General features: G+C 46.5%; 6 non-coding genes across 6 annotated transcripts; 4 read left to right on the top strand and 2 right to left on the bottom strand.

Annotated features, from left to right (window-relative positions):
• The first annotated feature begins 2,509 nt into the window (after window positions 1-2,509).
• On the top strand, window positions 2,510-2,591 carry TRNAS-GCU (transfer RNA serine (anticodon GCU)). Its single transcript has one exon. It is a non-coding gene; the product is annotated as a tRNA-Ser (tRNA).
• A 2,924-nt stretch (window positions 2,592-5,515) lies between these two features.
• TRNAK-CUU (transfer RNA lysine (anticodon CUU)) lies at window positions 5,516-5,588 on the top strand. The gene has a single exon. It is a non-coding gene; the product is annotated as a tRNA-Lys (tRNA).
• A 3,717-nt stretch (window positions 5,589-9,305) lies between these two features.
• On the bottom strand, window positions 9,306-9,378 carry TRNAI-AAU (transfer RNA isoleucine (anticodon AAU)). The gene has a single exon. It is a non-coding gene; the product is annotated as a tRNA-Ile (tRNA).
• A 6,726-nt stretch (window positions 9,379-16,104) lies between these two features.
• TRNAS-UGA (transfer RNA serine (anticodon UGA)) lies at window positions 16,105-16,190 on the top strand. Its single transcript has one exon. It is a non-coding gene; the product is annotated as a tRNA-Ser (tRNA).
• Window positions 16,191-17,929: 1,739 nt separating this feature from the next.
• Window positions 17,930-18,003, bottom strand: TRNAT-UGU (transfer RNA threonine (anticodon UGU)). Its single transcript has one exon. It is a non-coding gene; the product is annotated as a tRNA-Thr (tRNA).
• A 3,727-nt stretch (window positions 18,004-21,730) lies between these two features.
• TRNAV-CAC (transfer RNA valine (anticodon CAC)) lies at window positions 21,731-21,803 on the top strand. The gene has a single exon. It is a non-coding gene; the product is annotated as a tRNA-Val (tRNA).
• Window positions 21,804-21,811: the final 8 nt, after the last annotated feature.

Genomic DNA, 21,811 nt, shown 5'->3' on the forward strand with positions numbered 1-21,811 from the left:
AAACATAAAAAAGAAGCTTACAAGAAGTGGAAGATTGGACAGATGACCAGGGAAGAGTATAAAAAGATTGCTCGGGCATGTAGGAATGAAATCAGGAGGGCCAAATCACACCTGGAGCTGCAGATAGCAAGAGATGTTAAGAGTAACAAGAAGGGTTTCTTCAGGTATATTGGCAACAAGAAGAAAGCCAAGGAAAGTGTGGGCCCCTTAATGAATGAGGGAGGCAACCTAGTGACAGAGGATGTGGAAAAAGCTAATGTACTCAATGCTTTCTTTGCCTCTGTCTTCACGAACAAGGTCAGCTCCCAGACTGCTGCGCTGGGCAACACAGCATGAGGAGTAGGTGCCCAGCCCTCTGTGGAGATAGAGGTGTTTAGGGACTATTTAGAAAAGCTGGACGTGCACAAGTCCATGGGGCCGGACGAGTTGCATCCCAGAGTGGTAAAGGAATTGGCGGCTGTGATTGCAGAGCCATTGGCCATTATCTTTGAAAACTTGTGGCGAACGGGGGAAGTCCCTGATGACTGGAAAAAGGCTAATGTAGTTCATATCTTTACAAAAGGGAAGAAGGGGGATAATGGGAACTACAGGCCAGTCAGCCTCACCTCAGTCCCTGGAGAAATCATGGAGCAGGTCCTCAAGGAATCTATCCTGAACCACTTACATGAGAGGAAAGTGATCAGGAACAGTCAGCATGGATTCAGCAAGGGAAGGTCATGCCTGACTAATCTAATCGCCTTCTATGATGAGATTACTGGTTCTGTGGATGAAGGGGAAGCAGTGGATGTATTGTTTCTTGACTTTAGCAAAGCTTTTGACACGGTCTCCCACAGTATTCTTGTCTGCAAGTGAAAGAAGTACGGGCTGGATGAATGCACTATAAGGTGGGTAGAAAGTTGGCTACATTGTCGGGCTCAACGGGTAGTGATCAATGGCTCCATGTCTAGTTGGCAGGCGGTATCAGGTGGAGTGCCCCAAGGGTCTGTCCTGGGGCCGGTTTTCTTCAATATCTTCATAAATGATCTGGAGGATGGTGTGGATTGCACTCTCAGCAAATTTGCAGATGATACTAAAGTAGGAGGAGTGGTAGATACGGTGGCAGGTAGGGATAGGATACAGAGGGACCTAGACAAATTGGAGGATTGGGCCAAAAGAAATCTGATGAGGTTCAACAAGGATAAGTGCAGGGTCCTGCACTTAGGACAGAAGAATCCAATGCACCGCTACAGACTAGGGAACGAATGGCTAGGCAGCAGTTCTGCGGAAAAGGAGCTAGGGGTGAGAGTGGACGAGAAGCTGGGTATGAGTCAACAGTGTGCCCTTGTTGCCAAGAAGGCCAATGGCATTTTGGGATGTATAAGTAGGCGTATAGCCAGCAGATCGAGGGACGTGATCGTTCCCCTCTATTTGACATTGGTGAGGCTTCATCTGGAGTACTGTGTCCAGTTTTGGGCCCCACACTACAAGAAGGATGTGGATAAATTGGAGAGAGTCCAGCGAAGGGCAACAAAAACGATTAGGGGTCTGGAACACATGACTTATGAGGAGAGGCTGAGGGAACTGGGATTGTTTAGTCTGCAGAAGAGAAGAATGAGGGGGGATTTGACAGCTGCTTTCAACTACCTGAGAGGTGGTTCCAAAGAGGATGGTTCTAGACTATTCTCAGTGGTAGAAGAGGACAGGACAAGGAGTAATCGTCTCAAGTTGCAGTGGGGGAAGTTTAGGTTGGATATTAGGAAAAACTTTTTCACTAGGAGGGTGGTGAAACACTGGAATGCGCTAACTAGGGAGGTTGAAGAATCTCCTTCCATAGAAGTTTTAAGGTCAGGCTTGACAAAGCCCTGACTGGGATGATTTAATTGGGGATTGGTCCTGCTTCGAGCAGGGGGTTGGACTACATGACCTCCTGAGGTCCCTTCCAACCCTGATATTCTATTTCCCAACCCCACCCTCAGCCTGGGCACCTGGCTTCTGGCCCAGCCTCGTCGTCCTTACACCCGTCCGCACCCCACTTCCCAGAAAACAAGAGCCCCACTCCCAGCCCTCGTTCCGGCCTGCAGCTTCCGAGGGGCCGCAGACACGGATAAGAGGGCACAAGTTTGGGGACCACTGGTTTAGGTGAAGTCCTCAATCACTTCTATTCAGTCCAGTAAAAAGTATTCCCTCACCCACCTAGCCCCTCCATCAGGATGTACTAGGTATGTTCTGCTGCCCTTCACTCATACAGGAAGGATAATATTTCATTTCACTGAATGCTGAAGTGATTTGTAACCTGACACCAGCCAAAACGGGTCATTCTGGCAAAGCGGCTCCATCACGCTGTGTACCTAGGCAGAGTAGGCGTGTCTATCCAAACGGTCTGTTCCTGAATTCTTTCCCCCCAGCTCCTCACTAGATGTGAGAGGGGAGCTCATTCAGACCCTGCTTACGCTTAGTATTTAAAAACTCCTTATTGGCCCTATCTCTGGTGGCTTTAGATTTCTCCTCCTGTCCTTTCCCTGAAAGCTTGGATGAGGTGGCCGAGTGGTTAAGGTAATGGACTGCTAATCCATTGTGCTCTGTACGCATGGGTTCGAATCCCATCCTCATCGAAGGCGTTCAGTCTTCTCTCTTCCTTTACAAACAACCATATCCCCCTTTGGTACAATGACAGACCAAACCATGGTGCTTCCTGCAAACAAAAACCTTCTCAGGAACTCAGATCCCCCGCTTTAAATGAAATGTGGTGCTGAAAGAATTGTCTAGCTCGCTATATCTTATCTCAAAAGGTAATATCCTCATAATCTCCCCCAAACACCCTGGGACCGCCCCAAATTATTAAAATGCCCCCGTCCACAGCAACGCAACGACAGTGACCCACAGCTAGAGTGTCCAGGCCAAGTTGTTCTGAAGGAGGGAACTCAAACGTTTTCTCTCTGCTTCCCTTGGCAAGGTCTGACTGGGAAAACAAAATCTCCCAAATTGAAAATTTTCTTCTGAAAAACCAATACTAGTCTTTTTGGGGACTTTGATTTGAATGAATTATTATTATTCTCTTCTGATCTCTGAATTATTTCAGTTCAGTCTTTGTCCTCCTGATGTGTTTCCAGGTGTTGAGTTGTGGGGGAGCGAGGCCAAGTCATGATGTCTCTTCCCCTCTTTCATAGTTTCTTCTAACTTTCTAGAAAGCTCCTTTGCTAGGATTTGAGTCAAGCAGTGTCCATTGTCTCTGTGCTATCTTGGAGAAGTCTGCATTATACACGGTTCCTGGGATAGACCTTGCGAGTGTGGATACCTTTAATGGGCCAGCAGCGAGCCTAGCTTTTCCATTGTCGCACCTGAAAGGCTGGTGGTGGGCACTTCCCAACCTCAGAACATATTTCAATAATGCACCCAGAGGAAAACTTCATCACTTCCCAGACAAAAAAGGATAGCACACACCATCCAACCAGGTATTAACATTCAACAGATCATAACTTGTTGTACAAACCATATCATGTTGTACAAACCATATCATGTTGTACAAACCATATCATCATGATATGACAGTGGTAACTATGGGGCTTTCTTCTGACATAATCGTTGTCTTCTACCTGAGAAACGGACTCATTTCTATCGTTTCTATGATTCTATGATTTCAACCTCTCCAGTAACATTACAAAACCAACTGCTTAGCATTTTATGGTAGAAGTTGGAGGGAATTCAAAGATCCTCCAAAGCTGTGCATTCAGGCCACCTAGTTGGGTAAATTCCATGCTCCTTATCCAGAAGAGACTTGACATGGCTTGAGGGGAGGCAGGCTCATCTGTTCAATATACAGGTGGAGGGAGAAGGGCGCAGTACATTGACAATGTAGAACGTGAGACTCATAATCGGTGGTTTTGAGTCATAAGTGGGTGCCCTACCTACTCTGGTTGTGTTCTCCGAGAGTCATCTCCTTGCTTTCCATTTAAGGTCAGGGTGGGATATTATAACCAAGTGTTCTGGCAAAACTTTTCCCCTGGCCTGCTCAGTGAACCCTTTGCTGAGAAACTTTCCATGTATTTGACTGCATGTCGGTTTCCTATATTGTTGGATGAGGCCGAAGGTGCTGGATGGGAAATGTCCATGGAAAACTCAGATATTCCTGTTCTCTGAAAAAAAGGCAGGTATTAGTTAGACACCATTGCATCTAGTCTTCCTGTGGAATCCAAGGCTAGCTGAAGAATTTCTGTCTATACTAGAAAGAATCATTCCATTGTAAATACAAATGAAATGAGACCTGCAGGTCGAGTCAGTGCCCTTTAAAAATATTTGCTAAGAAAAAAGCCATTCTCTCCCTTGTTGATAAGGACAAGGAGCCCTCTTTTGCTCCCAATTTCAAACGCGGAATGAATGGAGATTTTTGTTTAAAAACTTTCATTGCCCTGTGGGAATCGAAGCCACGACTCAGCTGTTAAAACCCCAGAGCCCACCACTTAAAGAACCAGGTAGGGCCATTTCTTTCTGACAACCAGCTTTGGCTTTCTCAGGCTCCCAATTCGCCAATCTCAGACGCTGCTCCAGTCTCCATTGCCCTGACGGGACAAGAAGGGAGAGTGAAGGATCCCCAGTGCTCAGTGTCACAAACCGAGCCCCAAAAATGGACGACATGGTGTCACAATCTCAAATTATGCTTCCAGTTCCTCCATCAGCATCACAGGAGCAAAACAAAGAAATCACCAGTGGAGCAATTTTCCTCTGCTTTCACTGACCCCAGTGCACTCCTCTCCGCTTCTTCTTCTGTTTATAATCTGGAGCCTCTGTCAGGGGAAAAAATGATTGAGCTGAAAGTATTTCTGGGATAGAAACCCAGAGAGGGGAGTTGATGCCACCTGATGGGAGGCTGATTCATTTTCACAGGTCTCATGGCTTTAGCTGCCCCTTAGTGTAGCTCTCATTTTGTCAGCGCTGCGCTCTCAGGAAGCTGACAAAGTGCTGAACCCTGCTCCCTTTGGGCCACTGGGAGCATGGGGATTGCACACCAGCTGCAAGCCCTTCTGTCCTCTCCTTGTCCTGCTCGGCTACCCCAGACTCTTTCCCACAAATGGTTTCATCAGATGCTGGAGGGGTCTAAGGACCTACAGGTTTCCCTCACCCACCTCATAAGGCAAACTGTGATTCCCTTTTCTGACACTCCTGGGGCCACATATTCTTTGAGAAGCTTCTTCGCAGGAGGTCTGATGTCCTGCAAAAATGTGTGTGTGGCTTGGGGGGAACCTACTTGTCTACCGACTCTCTGGGCGCTGAGAAGCTTTTTCTGACTCTCCCCCACTATGGGAGTCAAAGAGCATCTCCCCATGGTGGGAGAACACTAAATTCCATCTTCCTGTGCTTGTTTCTCTGACCAGCTGGTAAATCAACCCCAGCTCTTTGATGTAGAAACCAGCATCTAACCAGTCTTGTAATAGCCCCTGCTTGGTAGCTGGAGAGTGAAGGAATGAAGACAGAAGGCAAATGTCAGAAAAGGAATCTCAACTCACACTCTGACTGTGCCTTTGAAGAAGTGCTACAGACAGTCTGGCTAGCTCAGTTGGTAGAACATGAGACTCTTAGTCTCAGGGTCATGGGTTTGAGCCCCATGTTGGGTACTTGATATTACTACCTTAAGTGTACTTTTTTGTTTATATGGTGAGCCCAAAATGAAATGCACTTTCTTGCCTCTCAACAATCTGATGCAGGAAATGTCTCTTCCTCTTAGCTTAGATAGCACAGGAAGAGAGAACAAACTGACATTTCCACATATTCAAGGGACACCATCATAGGACCTAACCACATCAGCCACACAATCAGGGGCTTGTTCACTTGCACATCTACCAACATGATCATAGAATATCAGGGTTGGAAGGGACCTCAGGGAGGTCATCTAGCCCAACCGCCTGCTCAAAGCAGCACCCATCCCCAATTTTGGCCCCAGATCCCTAAATGGCCCCATCAAGAAGTGAACTCACAACCCTGGGTTTAGCAGGCCAATGCTCAAACCCTGACTTATCCCTCCCCCTGAGAGATACCATCATGTGCCAGCAATGCCCCTCTGCCATGTACATTGGACAAACCACACAGTCTCGATGCAAAAGAGTAAATGGACACAAATCAGACATCAAAAATTGTAACATTAAAAAACCAGTAGGAGAGCACTTCAATCTCCCTGGACACTCAATAACAGACTTAAAAGTGGCCATTTTTAACCGAAAAACCCTTCAAAAACAGAGTTCAATGAGAAACTGCAGAACTGGAAGTAATTTGCAAACTTTACACTATCAACTTAGGCCTCAATAAAGACTGGGAGTGGCCAAGTCACTACAAAAAATAATTTTCCCTCTGATATTCCCACCTCCTTGTCAACTTTTGGAAATGGGTCACATCCACCCAAATTGAATTGGACTCGTTAGCATTGACCCCCCACACACACACACACTCTGTAAGATAATTCCCATCTTTTCATGTGCTGTGTATTTATACCTGCCTAATGTATTTTCCACCCCATGCATCTGATGAAGTGGGTTTTAGCCCACAAAATTTTATGCCCAAATAAATTTACTAGTCTTTAAGGTGTCACAAGGACTCCTTGTTGTTTTTAAAAATATTAAGGGTGCAGTAAGGAAATTAGTATCTCAGAGCTTGTGGTAACATCATTTGAAGAAGAACAAGAGGTTGATGTGAAAAAGGGCTGAGGAAATAATGGTATTTCAAAAGGGAAAAGTGGTGTTGTGTGTGTTGAAAGGCTGGCTTAGAAATTTCCAATTGTTATTTTCTGATCCATCCCACCCTTCAGCAGCTAGACTTCAGGAATGGAAGAGGCTACTGATCCTTCTCTCCAGCTGCTTAATTCTGAAGACTAGTCTATGGAGCTGGGTGAATAGTTTTTGGATGAATATTTTATTTACTGAAATATTTTGGTAGACCAAAAATGATTTTTTTAAATTTTGTTTCACCAAGAAAACTGAAAAAATTAATCTTGGGTCAAGCTGGATGATTATTAATTAGTATTATTATTATATAGGTTAGGCTAGCTAGCAAGCAAGGAAATAAATGATTTGCACAGCTCTACTTGTATGAAAGGTCCACAATCGGAACATGCCTATGCTCTGTTCTGAGGCCGTTTGAGTTTCACGTAGTATCCAAAACCCATCTGAGCATGATGAAGTACCAGTTGAGGGAACAACAAGTAAAGATATGTGTTGAAAAGCTTCATTTCCTGGCTGGAAATCAAACTCAGGTCTCGGTGGTGAAAGCACTGAAATTTAACCACTAGATTAGACCACGAGGGAGTGTGGTTTTTTATTACCTGGACTAGGCTTTCGCCGACTACTCTGACTAATTTTGGAACCTGGTCTGTTCTCAATTTCCCTGAGGGGACAAGAACAGAGGGTGAAGGATCCACTGTGCTCAGGGTCACAAACTGAGCCAAACCAAAGGCATTGACACAAACTCAAATGATGCTTCAGCTTCCTCCACCAGGATCACAAGAGCAACACAAACAAACCCCAAGAAATACACTCCTTGTCTGTTCCATTTAGGCCCATCGCAACCCTCTCTGCTTCTTCTTCCTCCTACCTAGAGGCTCTTCCAGGAAAACACATGGAGCCAATCCTAACTCTATCCTAGAAGCCCAGGGAGGGGTTTTGATAGCACCTCACACGAGCTGATAGGAGGTTCCGTGTAACGGGGCCCTTAGCTTTGCCTGCTCCCTAGCCTTGCTCTCTCAAGGCCCTTAGGCAGGAAATGTCTCCTCCTGTCTCTGAGCTTTAGTGGAACAGAAAGAGAGGACAAATTGACATTGCCATCATCCTCCGAGAGTGAGAGAGAATTTTCTCCTCTTCTATTCTAGCCTAGCTAAGAGAGGGAAACATAACCCTTCAGGGGCTCACTGTCCCCTTCAGCGATCTGTAGCTTCCCTACTTCTTCCTACATTGGTGCCAACTCTGCATTGGGCATATAAGTACTTCCGTGTCAGATCCTTCCCAGCCCTCTTTATTGTCACAGAGATTGTTTCAGGCTGCGGATGGAGTCAGCTCTCTGTCCATCAACTGGGTCACAGTGTATCCATTCCTTGTATATTTCTGTAACTCCTCATTACTGCATTTGTGATGATTTATAAAAACCGGCCAGAGAGTAAAATGAGATGGCATTAAAACTTAAAAAAAAAAAAAAAAAAGTCCTGTCCTCAATGTATAATATTGGAAATTGTTTTGTTTTCTGTTTCTTTTATATCAATTTACTGTGCTAAAAAAATCAAGGGAACAGGGAGGAAATTTGTAGCTCAGAGCCTGTGTTAACATGGTTTGAAGATGAGCAAGTTGTTGAGCGTTAAAAAATATTATGGGAAAAATATTATTTAGAAAGGGAAAACTGATGTTGTATACCCAGCAGCTGTGAAGTTATCCTTATATCGATCCATGTTAATGGCTTGGAGCCAATCCCCCACAGAAACAACGGCTGAGAATTCCGGAGAACTCGGATCCAACAGGGCAGTGTTTGGCCTAGGAACAGAAAATACATGGGCAGATAACAGGTATTAGCTGGTTTCAGAGTAACAGCCGTGTTAGTCTGTATTCGCAAAAAGACAAGGAGTACTTGTGTGGGGGGGTGGATGGTGAGAAAACCTGGATTTGTGCTGGAAATGGCCTAACCTGATGACTACTTTAGATAAGCTATTACCAGCAGGACAGTGGGGTGGGAGGAGGTATTGTTTCATATTCTCTGTGTATATATAAAGTCTGCTGCAGTTTCCACGGTATGCATCTGATGAAGTGAGCTGTAGCTCACGAAAGCTCATGCTCAAATAAATTGGTTAGTCTCTAAGGTGCCACAAGTACTCCTTTTCTTTTTAGGTATTAGCTGGTTTACAGAACAAAGTTTAAGCTCCACAATGATTACGCTGTGACTACGCTAGCGATTTCCAATTATTATGTTCTGAGTCCTCACATCACAATCCTGCCTAGCCAGGAAAGGAGGGGAAATGTGATCATCAGGAAACAGATTTTTCTGACATGGAAAGGGTACACGAGGCTGTTTGTGGCTAGCTCAAAATAAACAAAAGCGAGGGGGAACACTGCTTGCTGGGAGGTAACTAGGCAGGACAAAGGGTTGGGATTCTTCTATGCTCAGATTTGATAAGTAGCTGGCAATCTCCCAAATGATGGTCTATTCCGCCCCTCAACATGCAGGCTAACATTCTCCTTTGGAACTTCAAGTTTCATGAAAAAAAAAAACAACGAGGAAGAAAGCATAGAAGCTATGGATGTATTTGAGAAAGGAGTTGGATGGAAAGAAGACAACAGGAGCCTCTAGAGAGAAAGCAGCACTGTTTCTGCCTGGTTTTGAACCAGGGACCTTTTGTGCATTAGGCAAATGTGATAACCAGTACACTACAGAAACCGGCTACTGTCACTTTTGGGGCCCTTTTTGAAGGCTCTCTCAGTAGCCACTACATCAGCTGGTCTCCCTTTGAAGAACAGGGAAGCAAAGGGCACCAAGAACTTCTGTTTTAACTCAAACAATCCTCACAAATGCTGCAAGGGCACCTCCAATTTGCGCATCTCACAATGACACAAAATACAGACAAATCTCACAACCAACAAAGCTCACATCCACTCTACTTTTTCATGGATGTTTCCCTGACAGCTTCCAGTGACAACCATACAAAACACTGAAATGCAGTATAATAAAGATGAGTGAGGGAAACCTGCAGGTCCTTGGGTCACTACAGTTTCTGATCGAAGTATCTGTGGGAAAGGGTTCGCCTTACTGAGGAGGACAAGGAGGTGGAAGATGGACATGCAGATGCTGTACAAACACCATGATACCGTAACCAATGCGCCGGGAAATCAGCACTTTGGCTGCTTCCCGCTTGCACAGAGTTGACAAACGGGGCAGCCAAAGCTGAGAAACCTGTTACAATGAATCGGGGGGAAAAGCAGATCTAGTTCTATAAAAGGGCATAGAGCCTGGGCTTTAAGGTACAGAGTTTTCCAGCAGTATGAAGAAGGATGGGGAGTTGGGGTGGGGGGAAGGGCCAGTTTTCCCATCACTTCACACCTTTTACATCCAAACATCATGACTTTCTGAATGAAGAGAATGGGGTGGGGAGAGGTATTTTTTCATGCATTGTGTGTATAAAAAGATCTTCTACACTTTCCACAGTATGCATCCGATGAAGTGAGCTGTAGCTCACGAAAGCTTATGCTCAAATAAAATGACAGGTTTCAGAGTAACAGCCGTGTTAGTCTGTATTCGCAAAAAGAAAAGGAGTCCTTGTGGCACCTTAGAGACTAACCAATTTATTTGAGCATGAGCTTTCGTGAGCTACTGTAGCTCACGAAAGCTCATGCTCAAATAAATTGGTTAGTCTCTAAGGTGCCACAAGGACTCCTTTTCTTTTTTCAAATAAAATGATTAGTCTCTAAGGTGCCAAAGTAGGGAAAGGAAATGGACACATGATGGCGCTGTAAACTAAGAAATGAAACACAACAGGCTTGTGTGTTCATTGATTCTGAAAAGCAAACGAATCTGATTCCCATATCATGAAAATCCAAAAAGCCATTTCTTTCTTTGGACGGGAACACTAAGAGAAAAGAGTTTCAATAATTCCTGCCCGTTTACTTATGAATTCTTTTATTTATAAATAAATTTGCCACAAGATTTGTCTGAACGTGAGCTGCCTGTTATTAAAAGCTGGTTCCCCAATTCAGTGCCAACTCCTCTGCTAGAAACACCCCCAGATCCTTGCTTACCAAAGTAGAGGCAAAAAGAGAAACTTCTCAACAGCAAACAAATCAGTTCCACATCCCCTCTCAGGAAAAATCAACCTGGAGTCAAGGGCAGCACGGGTCAAATCCCTTTAATTCCCACCAACGCGTGAGGCAACCCAGGGAGTTTCTAGAAGAACTTTTGGAACTGATGTGGGGAAAACAGCCTTTAATAACAGGCAGCTCTAATTTAAGCTAACTGGGTTTGTTTGTGTTTTACAATTCACTATCGCACTAAATCATCCTTCAATCCTAGCGTCACCACAGGGGCCATCCTTACCCATACACAAAGTACGCAGCTGCAAATTTCCTGGCGCCCTGTGCAGCTGAGTGCTGCTTCAGCCCCTGCTCCACGTCGTCTCCATAGCCCCCACCCCTGCTCTGTCCAAGCCCCACCCCACTCCACCCCTTCCCCAAATCCCCACCCCTTATCTGCCCCACCCTGCCTCTTCCCAACCCCTGCTCCGTCCCAGGCCCTCCGCCACTCCCCTGAAGACTGTCGGGGTTACCAATGCCCCTTCAAGTCTGGCCTCCAGAGCCTCCTGGCTGAGGCATCTCCCTGTGCTGGGCCCACTGCCCAGGGTCCCACCTCGCTCTCCCCAGCTGCTCACCACACCCGGCTCCGGAGTGCTCCAGCTCCAGTTTCACTCTGCCTCAGCACAGCCGCTGCTCTGCCTCCAGCTCCCTGAGCTCCTTCTCTGGCCCCTCTGGCTCCGGTTCCTGCAGCTCTGCTCCCAGGACAGTTGTCACGGAGTCCCTGGGCGATGCTCTGGAACTGCTCCCCATGAAGCCAGTCAGGACTCTGGGGCAGTCACCTTCCTGTGAGCAGCCTGTCTTCAGGACACACAGCTCACACAGCTTCCACCTTGAAGGGGGGAAGGACCAGGCCATCAGTTGCCAGGAAACAGGGTGTCGGCCATTGTCTGTGTCCAGACGCCTGCACACACCTGCCCTCTAGGGCTCTGCAATGATCATACACCCTTACCCCCCACCTAGAGACTTAAGAACTGCCTAGGGGAAACTGAGGCACCCCCACATTATTCAGAGGAAACATTAAGAACAGTCCACTTCATCACACCTCTTACTGGAAAAGTCCTTCTCTCTCCCAGGGCCAAGCCGCAGGCTCCTCCGCCCCTGACAGTGCTCACCGCAGTCCTCAGGGGGACCCCATTACTGCACAGTCCTGCAACGATCATACAGCCTTAGCCCCACCTAGAGATTTAGGAATTCCATAGGGAAAACTGACGCCCCCGCCCCAATATTCAGAGGAAACATTAAGAACAGTCCCACTTCGTCACAACAGGGTCTCTTCTCTCTGGGTTGTGCCTCTGGCTTTGGGGCTGCAGCTCTGCTCCCAGGACAGGGGCTGTTCTCTCTGGGCTGCTTTTCTGGTCCCTCTGGATCTGGCCCAGCTCTGCTCCCCACCTAAGCTTGGGCCCCTGCTTTCTCCTTAGCTCGGCCCCACTCTGTCTGACCCAGGCAATTCCAGCTCACATGGAGGATGGGACCTCCCTGGCCTCCTGACTCCCTGATTAGCCTGCCCGCCCTGTCACTCACGCTGACCTGGAGCATTGTCCTCTCTCCATTGTTCCTGGGGACTGTTAGTCTCAGGGTCCTGATTCCCCATCAACCCTTCCCCTTTGAGTACTGGGAGCTAGCAACTAAAACACGCCCACTGAATCTTAGTAAGGGGGCAACAGTCCCCTTACAGTAGGGTTGAATCATAGAATCATAGAATATCAGGGTTGGAAGGGACCTCAGGAGGTCATCTAGTCCAACCCCCTGCTCAAAGCAGGACCAATCCCCACCTAAATCATCCCAGCCAGGGCTTTGTCAAGCCTGACCTTAAAAACTTCTAAGGAAGGAGATTCCACCACCTCCCTAGGTAACGCATTCCAGTGTTTCACCACCCTCCTAGTGAAAAAGATTTTCCTAATATCCAACCTAAACCTCCCCCACTGAACTTGAGACCATTACTCCTTGTTCTGTCATCTGCTATCACTGAGAACAGTCTAGATCCATCCTCTTTGGAACCCCCTTGCAGGTAGTTGAAAGCAGCTATCAAATCCCCCCTCATTCTTCTCTTCCGCAGACTAAACAATCCCAGTTCCCTCAGCCTCTCCTCATAAGTCATGTGTTCCTCTCCCCTAATCATTGGGGTTGGATTGGGCTCAAGGGAAAAGATTTTGTGTGACAGTGTGTGGGGATGGGGAGTGTGTGATTCTCTAGTAGATAAATGATGGAACACACAGGGGTAGTTGCAGTGAAGCCCCGTGTCTGAGTGTTATGACGCTGTGTGGTGCTGCCATTCACCTTCCCCTCCTATGGTCTCATCTTTCATTGAATCCAGCATTTTTCAACCGATCATCATCACAGAGGTGTCCCACATGCCTCAAATACAGTGTCCCTCTCAGAGATGCCGACGACTGGAATGGATTTCAGCTGATGGACAGGTTTGCTAGGTTTTTATACATTTGCCTAGTAAAATGCTGAGTTTTTAAATTTATTACAAGCATCATTCCTGATCATACTGGAGAGGGGTAAGGAAATTGATTTTCGTTCAAAAAAGTTTATAAACAGAAGCACTGGGATTTGAAGGATGAACCCATTGCCAGGCAGGCAAATGTTCAATCACTGAGCAATACACTCAACAAAAAGCGACTTTGATAGCCCAGACAAGGGATGGGTTGGAACCTAGAGATTTAGTATACTTTATATATATACAAACACCACGGCTTACAAAATCACCACACCTGCCCTCTGTTACCAGAGGACAGCAACAACTTTCCTTGGAGCACACACTGCTCCCCAGCTCCACGCCCTCCAATCTCTGCAGCGTTGCCCCAATCCCTGAGCGGTACAGGGCACAGGTAACTAGAACCCCTTCATCCCGATAGAATTAATGGCCAAATAATTCCATTTAGACCAGAAACGCAGAGCTCCTTTGTCAGAGCAGATGTACATAGTGATCTAGTCTGGCTGTAAAATCTATATATCAACACCAAATATGGTGTTAGATGAATCCTCAGAAACGGCTGTTCCCCATCCAGATCCCAGCAAAGGGTAATCCAAGGAAAGGGGCTGTTTAGGAAGGAAAGAAGAAAGATGTCCCTCTCTCCCTGGAGGAACTGAGCTCTGTGCTTTGGACAGAAAGGAGGGGAAGGAAATGGCCACACGATGGCAGCAGAAATGAAATGAAACACAAGAAATGAAACACAAAAGGTTTCTTCTGTGCACATTGATTCTGAACAGTCAGGGAACCTGACTCCCACATCATGAAAAGTCACAAAGCTGTTTTTTTCTATGGCAGAGAACACTAGCAGAGAAGAGTTCCAAAAATTGTTGCCGCTTTACTTTCGATTTTTTTTACGTTACAAAGAAAATTGTAACAAAATTAGTCTGAACTAATTACTAGTTGTAAAAATTGGTAAAAACACTTATCTTAAACTTGAGCTGCCCGTTATGAAAAGCTAGTTCCCCAATTCAGGTCTAACTGCTCTGCTAGAATCGCCCCCAGGTGCCTGCTCACCCCAGGAAGAGAAAAAAGAGAAACCTCCACTCCGCACTGCCCTTAGCTCCAGGCTGCTGTCCTAGGGTGGGGACGGGGACTGATTGTTTTCTGCTGAGCAGGGAGCCTCTGGTGCTATGGTCCTAGCATCCGCCCAGTCCAGACTTTCCTCTGCACCAGCTGCTTCTCCCCGCATGCTCTCGAGTCAGACATGCAGGGCCCCCAGGGAACAGAGGCTGGGACAGGGCAGCAGCCTGGCTTGGGCTGGGAAGATGCTGGGAGTTCTCATTCCCTCAGAACTGGCCTGGCTCCCTTCTGAACAGCAAACAAATCAATTCCACGTCCCCTCCCCGAATAAATCAGCCTGGAGCCAAGGGCAGCATGGGACGATTCCCTTTGCTTCCCACCGAGGCATGAGACAACCCAGGGCAAAACTAGAAGAGCTGATGGAACTGACCGTGGGGAAACCAGCCTTTAATAACAGGCAGCTCAAGCTTAAGCTAAGTGTTTTTACCAATTTTTACAACATTGAATATCCCTTCAATCATAGTGTCACCATCCATAAAATTGCTTCAGCCTTGTAGTCTACCAAGTGCAAAACTAAACACCTCTTCAAATCCAAGGGCGTGGAGATCAGTCAGTGTTCAGAGTCATCCCACATGAAAGAACCATGTTGTGGTTCAGACCGGCCCCATCATGTGCCCATTGACTTTCTCTCCTCTCCCTTAAAAGTTTCAGTATTTGCATCAAAACTTTCTTCCCTCAGGAGAGACCTGGGAACCAGGGCTGCCAGCCAGACAAACACCTTTAAGGGGAGGCATCCCTCTCCCTGTCAAAAAATGATCTCTCTCCTTCAGTTCAGTGACAGCCTGAATTGTTCCTTGTCCCCGAAGAGCTGGAGGATTGAAAGCAGCAACATCAAACCCTTGTGTAGCTCGCAGGAATGAACACAAACACTCCCTTGTGTCTGAAGAGATGTTTAGTTTTTACCCTTGGTAAACGACAAGGCTAAAGGGAAAGGCGGTGGCACAAGATATAGAGTGAAACATGATACAATCATCACAGTTATGCCCATAGTGATTGCAATTTTTTTTTATATACTTATTATCATCAGTGTTTTATTTTATCTGGAATCTAGACCATCACTATACCTTGACCAAGTAATTAGGACCTTGATAAAATAATCAACTACCCATGGTTAAGCCCATGGACTTGACATCCACCCGGGTGTCCCTACACAGGTACAAGTAGAACAACAATGGCTGCCTTTTAGCCATAGTTTTTAATCAGGTCATGAAATTGATAGAAACCCGTGAAATCATTTCTCAGCCCGAGTCCTTCACCCACATTCCTTAGGGCACTGGGCCGCCACGTGAATGGGTGAATTGGGTCACCAAGTTTCATTTCCCTCCTCAATTTCACACAGAGAAACAATTTCCTTTGCACAGATCCATGAACAGTAAAACCTCCCTGTGTCTCTTGTCTGAGCCAGGGCATTCAATTCCTTTGAAACCTTCTCTCCTGCAATGGCAGTGGGGATGTAGCTACCTGCATCCCTGACAGTGCCCTAGAGAAATCCTGACCCCTGTTCTTGAAGCGATGTGCTGGAGATTTGAATAGGAAAGGGAGTGTCTGACTTGTTGAAGTGGGGAATGAACAACAATCTACTGCAATGTTATTAACCACAAACACACCCCGATCATGCTCCAGCCGGAAGAGAAATGGGCAGTAATTCTCGCTGTTCCGCCATGGACACACTTGTGCTGGGGAAGCTGGTCTGAGCAAGCAATTTGAAGGGACAATTCTGTGAGAACAGAATCATAGTGTAGCTAAGCAGCTGTTCATCAAGTAGTTGTGGCCAAGTGGTTAAGGTGATGGATTTGAAATCCCTTGTGGGGGTCCCCCCCACGCAGGTTCAAATCCTGTCAACTACAGAAACGTTAGCGTGTTGTCATTGCTGTTGTTTTTGTGTGTGAGCATCCACAGTGCGAACCGGAGCCAGCTCTGGCCTCGCTCTATCTACATGTGAGACTGCTATAGCACTTAGGTGTGTTTTTATCACTTAGCTAGTTACAGGGGTATAAAAACAGAGAATCAAAATCACAGTCCACCTGTGTATGGGCCTGCTCTCACTAGGATAGTCGGAGGCCTTGTTCTTAGGCTAAGGCCTTTGGCAAAGCAGCAGGGGCAGCCATAAGCTGGGACCAGACACACTGAAATAAGGCTGTATTGAGCGGTTAGGAAGAAGATCCTGTCCAGAGAGTGCCCAACACCACTAGATAGAGAAACTGATCTTAAGATGGTTAAAGAAAACTTAGTTTGCCAGCATCCTGTCTGGTAAGAAATCACTTATCAATGGTTGTGGTTGTGAAACCCTCATTTCTGTATGTTTTATCTTTATGCCCCCTAGTTTTCTATTGTTAATCTGTCTGGTTCGCTATTTGTTTCTGTCTGCTGTATAATTAATTTTGCTAGATGTAAGTTAATTAAGGTAGTGGGATATAGTTGGTTAGAGAATTATGTTACAATATGTTAGGATTGGTTAGTTAAATTTCAGTAAAACGATTGGTTAAGGTATAGCTGAGAATAATATATAAACTGGGGTCAAACAGGAAGTGGAGGGGAAATTGGAATCATGCTTGCTAAGGGGGGAAACGGGAAACAGGGACACAGGCAAGGCTCTGCGGCGTCAGAGCTGGGAAGGGGGATACAGGGTAAATGCTCTGTGGCATGAGAGCTTGGAAGGGAACACTGGGGAACAGACTCTATTGGCATATAGAGATAAGCCGAACTGGTGTGAAGGGCTCCGAAATATGATTTCTTGGAAACTAACCCCAATAAACATCGCATTGTCTGTGCTTTGGACTTCTGGCCTTTTGCTGCTTGCCTGACAAGAACCAGGGAAGCGGGAGGGTTGAGGAAAAGCTCTTTAACATGGACCATAGTGTGTCCATAGTGTGTCATGGCATGTTGTTGGCCAAGTGATCACAGCACCTGGAGGGGTTTTGCTACTTGTCACTAGCACAGTATTGTAAGAGGCAGCCCAGATTCAACAGCCGTGCCTGCCAGATGAGTTACAGCAACCTTTACATTGTTTCCATGTTCATCCGATGCCTCCTTTCAACACTTGTCAGCAAAAAGACCTGCTCCTTTTGCAAGCATGGGTATGGCTAGTCAAAGGCGGGTTTCTCCGTTAACAAAAAGGATTGACCAAAAGGTGACAAGAGGAGGCACGTTCAGCAAGGCAGCACTGGATGCTGGATCCTGAATTTGCTCTTTATCCAGCAGGTTTATTGGCAAGCTCTGCCACGGTGCCACTCTCTGGGACTTCTCACGTAACTGCTCCATCTTTCATCAACAATAAAATGAAAGGTGAAAGGACAGTAATTCTCCATTTCCTGCAAGCCCTACATGGAACCCTCTAGAAGGGTCTCTGTGCATAGACATTTCTAGTGAATTGCATGGGCATGGGACACAGGCTCTGGTGTCATAGCAATTGCAGTCAAAGCAAACTCCTTCCCAAGACCAATAGCCTTTTCATCAACTCCAGGCTGGTGATTTGATTCTCTCCAACGCTCCTCTGCAAAGAAGCCTTTTCCTTAGGAAGCAATTACTTACATTGCCTAGGAAGACAGAGGAAAACATGAGCAGAGGAGACAAAAGCTATACAACAGGACACCACTAGGAGTTGAACCCAGGATCTCCTGTTTACAAGACAGGTGCTTTAACCTACTAAGCCATGGTGCCTTCCTCAACTATCTATTTGCAACTGTTCCCCTTGAAGGTCCAAGAAAACATCTCCAAATGCCAAAGTACAGACGTTCCCCATTTCCCACAAAACTTGCAGAGCTTGAGTGGGCTGGCTCTCTGTGCACGGAAAGCCACAGCTGAGTTGACAGAGGGCTTCTAACGTGCGCTTCTCCCACAAGCTGCTGTGATCCTAGAGTGGTTAGTGCTCTGGGTTTCAGTCACAGCAACTTCAATTCAACTCTGAGTCATGGTAACTTTCCATCAGCTTCAGACTTAGCATTTGCCACTTTCCAAGGCTTCGCCACAAGGAAGCTCTCTCCATTCTGAATGAGCACTTACAAGGATTGTGCTGTGAGGACTTTTCTTTTTATGAGAAGAGATACAAAAAAACGAGCCTAGCAGACAAGCCAGGTTCAGCAAGGAAGAACTGGCAGGCCAAGCCATGGTCTCCTGGTTTGTAGGAAGGTTCTTCAGCCAGCTCTTCCCAAAGATCACTATCTAGAGGTCACTTCCCACAGAGAACGATTATGGTTACAGACCCATCCTGAAATTAGAGCAGGATATTTTCAAGCTTTATCTCATTGTAAAGTACCATAATTCGAACATGGCATCACAGAGGGGAAAGCACTCCTTCATTTCATATTTATTGCTACTGATCTCACTGACAAACTTCCTTTTCTCGGTGCTGCTTTGAGCTCTTCAAGGAGTTTTTCCTCTTCTCTCTTGAGCTGTGGTTCTTGGACTGCCTCAGCTCCCCAGGTGGCCACCTTTCTTCTTTTGCTTACATTCTTCACTTCTTTGGATGAAGCTGTGTGTGCCACCAGCTTACTTCATAGCTGAGACCTCAGGTACCAGCAGCTAGTTGGAAAGGCTAAATTCCCATTGCCATCAGTGGGAGGTTATCCTGGGCTGCCATTGCTGCAGGACCTGGCCCATGATCAGTCAAGCTGCTACAGCAGCTGCACTCTTATGTGGTGAGTCCGGCAGCCTATCACCAAACTGCTCTGCCATCGCCTGCAGGGTGGCCGCACTGGCCAAGAATCTGGCAGAAGAGAGACCCAGGAGGAGAGAAGGAAAATGTCCTCAGCAGTCACAGCCGGCAGGAGCAGCAAAGGCTGAGTATCAGACACACTTTTTCACCAGGACAATAAATGTGTACAACCTCCTGATATGTTCTCAGGTTTACTCCCCCATCCAAGGAAACCCTATGGTAAATAGTGGTGTCCCCCAGGGTGTCGGTACTGGGATCAGTAATCTTCAACATATTCATAAATGATCTCGAAAAAGGGGGTAAACAGTGAGGTGGCAAAATTTGCAGATGATCCAAAATTACTCAGGAGAGTTAAGTACAAAGTAGAATGCAAAGAGTTACAAAAAAACCTCACAAAACTGGGTGAAAGGGCAACAAAATGGCAGAGGAAACTCAATGTTGATAAATGCAATGTCATGGACACTGGAAACCATAATCCCAACTATACATATAAAATGATGAGGTCTAAAATAGCTGTTGCCACTCAAGAGAGGGATCTTGGAGTCACGGGGGATAGTTCTCTGAAAACATCCACTCAATGTGCAGCGGCCGTCAAAAAAGGAAAGAGAATCTTGGGAATCATTAAGAAAGGGATAGATAGTAAGACAGAAAAGATCATAGTGCCTCTATATAAATCCATGGTACACCTACATCTTGAATACTGCATGCAGATGTGGTCGCCCCACCTCAAAGACATATTGGATTAAAAAAGTTCAGAAAAGGACAACAAAAATGATTAGGGGTATGGAGCATCTGCCATAGGAGGAGAGATTAATAAGACTGGGACTTTTCAGCTTGGAAAAAAGACGACTAAGGGGGGATATTCTAGAGGTCTATAAAATCATGACTGGTGTGAGTAAGTAAATAAGGTAGAGTTATTTACTCCCTCTCCTAAGACAAGAACTAGGGGCCACCAAATGAAATTAATAGGCAGCATGTTTAAAACAAACAAAAAGAAGTATTTTTTTCACACAACCCACAGTCTACATGTGGAACTCCTTGCCAAAGGATATTGTGAAGGCCAAGACTATAACAGGGTTCAAAAAATGAACGAGATATATTCCTGGAGGATAGGCCTACCAATGGGTATTAGCCAAGATGGATAGGGATGGTGTTCCTACCCTCTGTTTGCCAGGAGCTGTGAATAGGCGACAAGGGATAGATCACTTGATGATTACGTGTTCTGTTCATTCCTTCTGAAGCACTTGACATTGGCCACTATGGGAAGACAGGAGACTGGGCTATAGGGACCTTTGGTCTGACCCAGTATGGCCGTTCTTACTTCCTTATGGTCCTATGCTCCTTTCATATATATTCCTGGGATTCTGCCTTACAATGTGCCCCTGAGATCTCACTCAAAATGCCCCAGACAGGCAAACCCCACTCTGGGATCCTGAAGCCTCTGCCACCCATGTTGTACCTTGTCGCTCATCACTAACCCTTGATGCTGCTCCTTTCTATAGACTGTGAAAAGGGGGGAGGCAGTGCAGGAGCCTTCTGGGGATGCAGATCCAAGACTTTGGGAGAGACAGATTCTTTGAGGCATCAGGTTGCTGTAAGCCAGGGGAGGCCAACCTGTGGCTCCAGAGCCACGTGCGGCTCTTCAGAAGTTAATATGCGGCTCCTTCTATAGGTGCTGACTCCGGGGCTGGAGCTATAGATGCCAACTTTCCAATGTGCCGGGGTGCTCACTGCTCAACTTCTGGCTCTTCCATAGGCCCTGCCTCCACTCCAACCCTTCCAGCCCACTCCCCTGAGCCTGCCGTGTCCTCGCTCCTCTCCCCTCCGCCCAGAGCCTCCTGCATGCCACGAAACCGGTGATTGGGCGGTGTGGGGAGGGAGGAGACACTGATTGGCGGGGCATTCGGTGGGCGGGAGGCGGTGAGAGCTGGGGGGGGTGGAGTTGATGCAGGGCTGCTGACATATTACTGTGGCTCTTTGGCAATGTACACTGGTAAATTCTGACTCCTTTTCAGGCTCAGGTTGGCCACCCCTGCTCTAAACCATGCAGCCTCCTCCTAAAACAGGGGCCTGTTCCAGCCTTGAGTCTGGGCTACGGTGATCACTCCAACAGGGCAGGGTGACCACAGATTACAGCCTGAAAAGAGGTATGTGAAACTAACTCCTGTTCTCCCTGACAGGCTTCCCCTAGAATCGTCTGCGGTGCCCCCCCTCACGTGTTAAACTTTTGAATATTTTATTTTTATTGCATTTGCAACTCATTTCACGATTTTGATGCAGAATTTGTATGCATGATTTTCTCTCTCATATAAGATGATAAATTTGCAGGCTAGGATCTGTACATCTGTTTTTATTCATGCCAGAAATAATCAAATACAAAAGTTTATTTCCTTTAAGCATATAGAATTTTTTAAATTTTAACAGTAACTGAAATGTACTAACATCTAGAAATTGAATGGCCACCAACACAGGGTGGACCAGTCTTAACTAGTGTTATAGTGAGAAACTTCCTCTTTCTCAGCAAGGGGAAGAAAAAGAAGCTCTCCTTCATGCTGGAGTCACAAGGGAGACATAAAGACGACTTCCTGAGCGCCGGCTCCAGTCCTTTGCTCTCCCAACTGACCTACCGAAGGGCTGCCGCCACTTTCTCCAGGTCTGCCCATCAGTGTGTGCCAGGGTGAGAGCCAGCCAAGTGGATGGAATTTGAAGGGAGGGGCAGAGTTCTGTGACAGAGTTTCTGTAGTGTAGTGGTTATCACGTTTGCCTCACACGCAAAAGGCCCCTGGTTCGAAACCAGGCAGAAACATGATGGCT

Source organism: Eretmochelys imbricata, chromosome 28, assembly GCF_965152235.1.
Source record: "Eretmochelys imbricata isolate rEreImb1 chromosome 28, rEreImb1.hap1, whole genome shotgun sequence".
NCBI lineage: Eukaryota > Metazoa > Chordata > Testudines > Cheloniidae > Eretmochelys > Eretmochelys imbricata.